Here is an 8,524-nt window from a genome sequence, read left to right on the forward strand (position 1 = left end):
GCGACGTCCAAACCCAAGCATAGCCTTTAAGATCGGCATTTTAAGTCCAGAGGACGCGGCGAAATTGCAGTTTATAATTTAGATTTCTGAATTGTTCAGTACGAAACATGGCGAAGTTGCTTGCTTTGTTTGTCAGGGGAAAAAAAGCGAAATTACCCGCCTCTAAGATGACAAAAAAATATCTCGAAGGTCACGCTTTGCCGTATTTGCAAACGTCGTTGGGAGCGCGACCGAGATCCGACAGTTCTACAGTCGATCGTGTGGTTCCCCTGAGTTTAGGTGTTCCTCTGACTATGGTGTACTGGAATGGGGCAGTGTGTCGTCCGGGGGCGAAAACGTGGCTATTTGTGCGATGACGGCCTGGGGTGCTACTGCAGCGTCATTTGTCGCTGCAGCCTGAAGTCATTGCTGGTAAGCGGAGCCATAATGATGCAAAGCAGGGCCTCCGGGATCAGCACTGATCGTCGCGGAGGTCATGCATGACCGTGCGGAGCTAGCTGATTGCTTGCTGCTGTCTTTTCGCCGCGTTCGCACATTTTATTGCGATAGCAATTACATGGACACTCAAGGCGCATTTCGCCGTCACTGTCGCCATGATGTTCCGTATGAAGTCCAAGGGCGATAACACCGTCGCCGCGTGTCGTATGCTGTATGCGCGAGTGAAAGCACGCGAGGGAAGCCGACGATCGCGGCTCAATCTGGCGCGCGCGCACGAAAAAATCCAAGAGCAAACGCGCCGTTTTCCGTCGCGCGAAAGGCCGTGGGGGAATGGGAAGGCAGGCAAGGGGGGGGGGGGGGGGGCGTGGGGCGTAGCGCTCCGGCAGCAACTGCGTATTTCGCGACCGGACGCCGGGACAACTGACGATCGCGGCTCAATCTCACGCAGGTAGGCAGAGCGCGGGAGGGAGGGATGCGGCTTCGACTCCGCCAACACCATGGAGGAAGGAAAAAAAAGCTGAGGAGAGGCCCTACCCCATCCGCGCGCTGCGAGAAAAGTGTGGGGGATGTGACGTTATAGGTTCTCCTCTTTGCGTCTTTTTCATTTTCTTTCTTTTGCTCGTAGCGGCCATGCTTTCGGGCCGCAATGGCGGCTTTCTTGTGGTTCTGTGCGCTCACACATGTTGCCCCGTAGGTATCGTATCGTGTCAAAGGCGTCGTGTGGGCAGGTTTGCGTTCTCTGTGTTTTGCTGTGCTGTGTTATCTGGACCGTGCTCTCCCGGATGTTGCTGTGGCCAGGCGTGACAGGAGGAACTAAAGCTCGTGAAATGAACGCGCATGCAGCGCTGTACACAATGTACCGCGCCACGGCAATGGCAACGGACGAAGGAATATCCGCGGGAAATTTTGCCCTCTTCGGCGGAATCATGGTAATGTGCCATCGCAGGCCGAAACCGATACATTTCAGTATCTGTACAATGAACGCCTTGCAGTTCAGTGACTCCTGTTTTTGACAGCGCATGGTGCATTTTCGGCACGTTGAACGTACGTTATTCAAGAATGCATAATCCTGGTTTTAGAACTTTGTGTTCAGTAACAACTTGCTTTTGGGCATATTAAAACACATGTTGCTCAACTGTTGCATGTTTCTTGCAGTAATCGCGACAGCACGAAGTCTTTTAAGCATAGCGCGTTTGAGGATAATAAACACCTGCACAGGTGTACCACAATACACGTGCTGATAGAGCGTTACGCAGAATATGCGCATTTTGCTGCCCTCGACACCGTGCGCCGTCCAGTCGACTTCATCCGGGAAGATGTGAAAGAGGCGGCTGCTTTGACTTAAAGGGACACTAAAAAGAAAAATTATTTCTTCTGCATCAATAAATTACCTTTCTACAACACCAAAAACACCACACTTACCACCATAAGAGGCTTGGTAAGCCAGAAAAAGCGCAAGAACGAAAGACGGGTGGCGACGCCTCCTTGAAGTTCCCGCACCTGATCGCTGGGACGTCATGGATTTTGATGGCATCTTCTAAGGCCTACTTAATTATATAGCGGTACAGATTGAATACATTGTGTTCTAAAGGAAACAAATATTAAACACAGTAAGTTTCGGGAACCTTTACTCAGCCAACGCGGCCCAAATGCGAAAATATACTTTGGAATCCCTGACGTCACACTGACGTACCGGCGTCGGGGTTTAGGCGCGAAATTCAAATACTGATACTTCGACCTTCATTTTCTCATCTAATAATCAAAATATTATTTTGAAATAACTGCCTGCAGGGTTCTCGAACAATGCTGTATTAGTCTAAAATTATTTATTGTTTCACTTTACTCTCCCCTTAAGGAACGAATCCTCCCTACCGCAGGCGTATCTTATCTGCGGGCGCAAGAAGCGCAGGGAAGTGAAGGTTAGCGGATGCGCTGCAAGAGTGAGCAACGCTCCACAGAACGTACGCCTGCAAACACATCAAACGGATGTTCCATGGTGGCACGTAGGCGAGGCCTAGGTGCGTACTGTTCTGCACCGTGCTCCCGCTATCACAAACATTTGGTTCCGTGAAGCTTCACTTACCGTAGGAAGAAGGCATCTCAGGCCGCAGTCAAGTAATCTAAACGCGGAGTCAGAAATGACATTCTGCCTCCTCGCCGGCGCGCTGTCGTAGTGATACGCGGCCACCCGAAATTTGTTGACTAAAGCTCGGCGATTCCTCAAGTCACAGCGAGAATACGTGTTTGTGCTCATAAACTCCAGATGGATCGCAAATGGGTTGGAGTGTCATGCGTGTCTCCAGTGCAGTGACAATGCGTACATTTTTTTTTTTTTTTCGTATCGCCAGACGTCTAGCTCGCAAGTCCGTCTTAGAGCCCCAGGAAGTTCAAGAAGAGAAAAGCAAATAGAAATGAGCGATAAAGGTGACCTTCTTTTAAAAAACGCAAGAACTGGGCAGCGACCGGTACCTGCGGTTGAGAGAACAGTTCAGTTGGCTGGGCTGATAAAGCATGTTTATGTTCATAAAAGCCGGTAAAAGCAGCCGATTCGACCTCACGGCCCAATTTGCGAAGTTCATTAGGAACCTTTTTGAATATGACTACGGCAACGGTAATGCGATGAGATTTCGCGATCACATCCTTTAGTACGCGCGCGTCCGAGCGCCCGGTTGCGCGCAGCGCGGCGTGGTTTCGCGATAAATGTAAACATGAAACAGTTTTCCTTCCTCCATGAGAAGAAAGGAGAAGTGGCCCGACATCATGGCGGAGCAACGCCAACTTTCGGCTTCACTTAGCTTCCCAAAGAGTGACGTCAGGACCCCTCAGTTTTTTTCCTCCCTCCATGGCTCATACCTTTGTGCGCGCTGTGTTCTCGCCGCTCTTGCGTTGAAGCGATAGATCGCCCGTAGGTCCCTTCGCTCGCTGCTGCTGCCGCGCATGAGACCTTCATTTGAGGGATCGCCAGTGGTTTGTGCGCAGGCGCGAGTAAGAGCGGGCGTGAGGGAGAAAATCTGGGGGCTTTCGCTCCTTGAATATATGAGTCTGCCTAGGCACTACGGAGGAGGTTTCTTAGCGCGTGTTGTACGCGTTTGTCCCCTAGACATGCCGGCATTGCGGAGTGCGGTCGAGTTTCTTTACACTCCGCCGCTGGCTGCCCGCGCGGTGAGGACGCCCCATGTGGTGATCGCTGCGTCTGAAGGGGCAAGGTTCTGACTAGTGTTCTATAAGTCGCGGGTCGCTTTTTCGTCGCGACGATAGATTGGATTTTTTACAAGCACTGCTCCAGGAGGGAACATATATAACCGGCAAACGGAGGCCTCAGGAGAGCACATGAGGTTACAATAAAGCAGGCGGCGCAGGATCTTCAGGGCACCCAAGGTGTAGCGGGGGGGGGGGGGGGGGGGATCAAAGCTGGAAGCAGGGCGGCCCGTGGGTTTGGGCTCGCAGAGGCCCAACCCACGGACCAGTCTGGGTTCTAGCGGTGTCCCCTTTGCCGCTTTGGTGTCCTGGAGGCGCCGCCAATAAGGCAAAGTAATGACGTTGTTACAATTAGTAAAAAAATTGGAGGACGCTTAAGCTTCGCCTTCAAGAGTGGAACGCGACAGCGTTCCCGTCGACCCGCCAAGGGGTGTAAGACGCGCTACGGCGCAGCGACTACGCGCCCCGCATCGGACGCGGTGAGCGTCGAGCAACGCAGCGTTCGGCGCGACAACGAAATGTGCGCCTGAGCAAGCGACGCACGCCTGAGCCTTAGAAACAGCTCGTTTCTAAGGCAACACCGCGTTCACTAGAGGCGCTTTTTTACCGCTTTGAAGCATCGAACTCGTGGCTCAGTGGTAACGTCTCCGTCTCACACTCCGGAGACCCTGGTTCGATTCCCACCCAGCCCATCTTGCAAGTTGTTTTTTATTCATGAAGTGCCTGCTGGGATTTATCGCTCACGGCCGACGCCGACGACACGGCTTTTCTGCGGCACGAGCTCCTTAACGCTGTCGCGTTAAAACACGATTGACTAAATATAATTACGTCCAGCCGCCAACCTGTGACGCTAAGTTCAGCACTACCGCGACCCGCGACTTCTGCAACACCATGTGAGAACTTTGCCCCTGAAGGTACGTCGGACAGACTTTCTCGCGGCTGCGGCGCTGGTATACTGAGTCTGTCATCGTCACCAGCGGCCTTTCAGCCACTTGCGTCCAATCGCGGTGGCTAAGGCGCTCTGCCTTCTAGATTTTCAATATATGCGGCCCGGGCTCTACTACGGTCGCTGCTGCACCCACAGAGAAATCTGTGATGTTATTTACAAGGTACATTGCCGTAAGGCGCGAAAAAGCTATGATCCGCCACGACTAACTTAACAGTCTGTCCGACAGAGCGGTCGCCAAATCGGGCATCAGTGCCCGCTGCTTCACCTATTTTACAGCGCCGGCAGCCACCGTACGAGCGTAAACAAACTCGACCCCACTTATCGAAGAAATCGTTATCGAAGATTATCGTTGTTTGGCAAGATACGACCCAAAGGGTGTAATTTTGTTTAGGAGTGTAATCGTCATCTGTCTTGCCCGCATTTCCTTTCTTTAACGCTGCGAGCCCGGCACTTCCAAGTCACGAACGGCATACGCGTCATCAACGTGACATAGCATTCTCGACTGGAAAGTAGCCAGCGCAGCGTTTTCATGAAAGGAAACGCAAGCAATACAGATGGCGATTATCGTTGTGGGACAAATATTGACGCTTTTCGCGTAGCAGTTCGTTCTAGAGAAACGAGATGGCGCTTTCGGCGGCGCGCCGCACGTAGCCTCAACAACAGCGCACGAATACGAAACCACTACCGCTTCCACCTTGCTTCTGTGCGATCAGCTGTCGGAAATGCAGCTGAGTTTTCGCTGACGCACTGTGCTCCGATAATGTTGGATTGAATCATGTGGATTGAAGACGTGTGCAGTAGTTGGCTGCAAAAATAGTGACTGGCATATTAGGCAATGGAATGAATCTGTATGGTCAAGTTCGCGGACCACTGCTGCAATTGTCCGTACGTGTTACCGGTACTTCGAGATGCACTACGACTTTCCTCGAGGATGCAGAAATTTGCCCACCCTCCAGCGTTGTATCGCTAAATTAAAAAAAAAAGAAAAGTGATTCAGCCCCGGAACGTCGGCAAGAGTGAGTAGAACTTGTTAAACAATGATAAAGGGAGCAGCACCGCGTCCTGTCTTAGTAAGTTTCGCGCACAGTATCAACAGACATCTGCCACAAGTGGCACGACAGCTTGCGCCCACTCTTTCGCCAACGTGTCAGTGAGTGAATGGGCGCACACTTGAATATATGCGCACCATATACGCACAATGAATGACGGACTACACGACAGCGCAAGAATGATCGAAATTGGATTTTCGTGCTGGTCCACGAGAGTAAGCGAGTTACTAGCGATAATACATCCTTGCTACAAGGTATTACAACGTACAAAACCGGCTACGTTTCAAGCCTTCCGCGTAGCAATAACAAATCTATCGGAAGTGAGCACACCCGCGAGCGATTAGGCAGAAAATAATCAGATAGTGACCGCACCGAGGAAGTCAGAAATGTGACAAGCTGATGCTTCAAAATATTTTGCCGAATAAAGAACGAAGAGCAAAACACACTAATCCTGATTCAATTCCTGAGCGGAAAATTTGGATAGCTTGGAATACATATTTGGCCCCGCTTTTAGAACAAGCACGATATACACTGCTCGCGCCATTTGGACATAGCATAATCATCTCCGAAAGCGTTTTTGCATGTTCTCTGATGCTGTGGCCAAAGCTTCGTTTCGTCCACCTAGTCACCGTCTATATACGGTATCTCCCGAAACAGAGGTTTGCTAAGCCGCACCGGCGTCATACAAATCCATTGTAAACACAGAGGAAACGGAGGAAGTTGAGGCAAGCAATGGATGCATCACCACGTGATCAAACATGTAAGCCTCCACGGTATCGCCGCGAGAAGGGTTAATACATCCGAAAAGGTGCAACCGCTTTAAGAGTGATTGACAGGAAAGTGGAGAAAGGAAACGCAAGCAAGACATAAAGGTTTGGGGACAAGATTACGCCCCAAACGATGTAAAAAAAAATACATAAAAATAAGCTGCTACGTCAAGAATGCTATACGACCCGCCGTGGTTGCTTAGTGACTATGGTATTGGGCTGCTAAGCACGAAGTGGCCGGACCGAATCCCGCCCACGGCGGCCGCATTTCGATGGGAGCAAAATGCGAAAACACCCGTGGTACTTAGATTTAGGTGCGCGTTGAAGAACCCCAGGTGGTCGAAATTTCCGGAGTACCCCACTACACGGCGTTCTTCATAACCAGATCGTGGTTTTCGCTCGTACAACCCCATAATTTAAAAATTCTATATGTCACGCTGGAAGATGCGTATGCCGTTCGTGGCCTGGAAGTACCGGGAAAGGCACGCAAGATAGATGACGATTATCGTTTGGGGACAAAATAAGCTGCTAAGACTTCAAACTTATTTTAGAGTGTGCAGATTGAGGCAAATTCGCATTTTTTTTTCTTGCCAAACAAGTATACAATGCTACGTTTTAGATTGAAGAATCCGGACAATAAAATATGCGATATTGCTGCGAAATTATACGTGAATGGGGAGGGGGGATTCTGTAAGTGTCCACTATTTAGACTGTCCATTTCAGCGCACATTGATTGTATAGAGCTCGAAGCTGGTAGTGCGCGCCAATTGTCACCTCTGGCTCTCAAGATATATCTATTCAGCGTGCGCTGAAATGTACAGTTGTTACGGTTGGCGTGTAGCACCCTGTGCAAAAAAGGATGCTCGACCACCATGCCTCATCGAAACGAAGGGTGAATTCCCAATTTGTTATGGTTGTCTCTAGTGGATGCCAGTCGGGCGGACGCCCCGCAGTGTTCACAGGCCCCTTTGTGTGTGTGCAGGAAAACCCTTTTCACAAACGGTGCGATTCAAAGAGGGACCCCTTCCACGAACTGTCAGCACTTTCCGAGAAGCAACGTCGCCTAGAAGAAAGGCCCACCGAAAGTAGAACCTGCTGCAAAGCCACGACGAGGACTTACAATGTCACCTGCTGAGTGCCACCTGTGGAGGCGAGCTCGTCTAGGCTCACCGGAGAAAGTGGGACCAGACGCAAAACGTCACCGGAGAAAGTGTGAGCAGGGGAGGTATTGAGTCCACCTAGTGGACATGTCCATTTCGCCTGCTTCTCAAGTGCTGATTGGCTGGGGTGGGCTGCGCGTACACAGCAGCCAGGTGCCACAGCGAATCAGCACTTCAGCAGCAAACGAAATGGACATGTCCACTAGGTGGACTCTTACAGAATACCTCCCCAGCCACCCATCCACAACCAGACGCAGTGCGGGTCACGTGACGTTGACGTGAGCAAGATCCCGCCTACAATTCTAGGGGGGCCTATTTAAGGGGCCCCGCAATGTACTTTTCACTTCATTCTCTTCTTCTTATCTTTCACCAACCATTGAATAAACCGTGCAAGTTTCGCACTAGAAATCGTCTCGTCCTTGCCTGTTCGCCATGGTCTACCGGATGCCCGCAGCCCGCCGACAACGCCACGCTACCCAATAGTAACGTCGGTCGAGCTTCGATAAACAGGCGTCGCAACGGATCGGCGGGGCACGCTACCCTGGAGAACGCAACACAGTCCACTAAGTGGACAGTCACAAAATACCTCCCCCCCCCCCCCCAGGTACTACATTAGGTTGAAGACAAACATACACATTGTATACAGAAAATAAGAAAACGTTCGAGCCGCATTCTGACCGCGCAGCACAATCACAGTCATGTAGTAGTTAAACATTGAACAATTAAATAATATCGCGCCTCAAATAAATGCAAATGCTCGTATTTGAAACTCTACACAGCTAGCGCTTCATGTCAAGATAGCAGGACACTTTCGCTATGCTGTAAATTCTAGTGTGCACTTATGAAATGGTGATGTCTGATGTCTTAAACGGTGATGCAGTGAAACTCGGCCGCTACGCGGCGCTAATTATTATGCAAAAGTCTCGTGTTTGATCGCGTGATTGGTGTTAAATAGAAAACTGG

The 8,524-nt window shown here is 50.6% G+C and overlaps 1 long non-coding RNA gene across 1 annotated transcript; it reads left to right on the forward strand.

The window, feature by feature from the left end:
* Positions 1-237: 237 nt before the first annotated feature.
* On the forward strand, positions 238-7,969 carry LOC140215202 (uncharacterized). Its single transcript, XR_011892143.1, has 2 exons — positions 238-411; positions 7,384-7,969. It is a non-coding gene; the product is annotated as an uncharacterized lncRNA (long non-coding RNA).
* Positions 7,970-8,524: the final 555 nt, after the last annotated feature.

This window comes from Dermacentor andersoni, chromosome 1, assembly GCF_023375885.2.
Source record: "Dermacentor andersoni chromosome 1, qqDerAnde1_hic_scaffold, whole genome shotgun sequence".
In the NCBI taxonomy this organism is placed as follows: Eukaryota; Metazoa; Arthropoda; class Arachnida; order Ixodida; family Ixodidae; genus Dermacentor; species Dermacentor andersoni.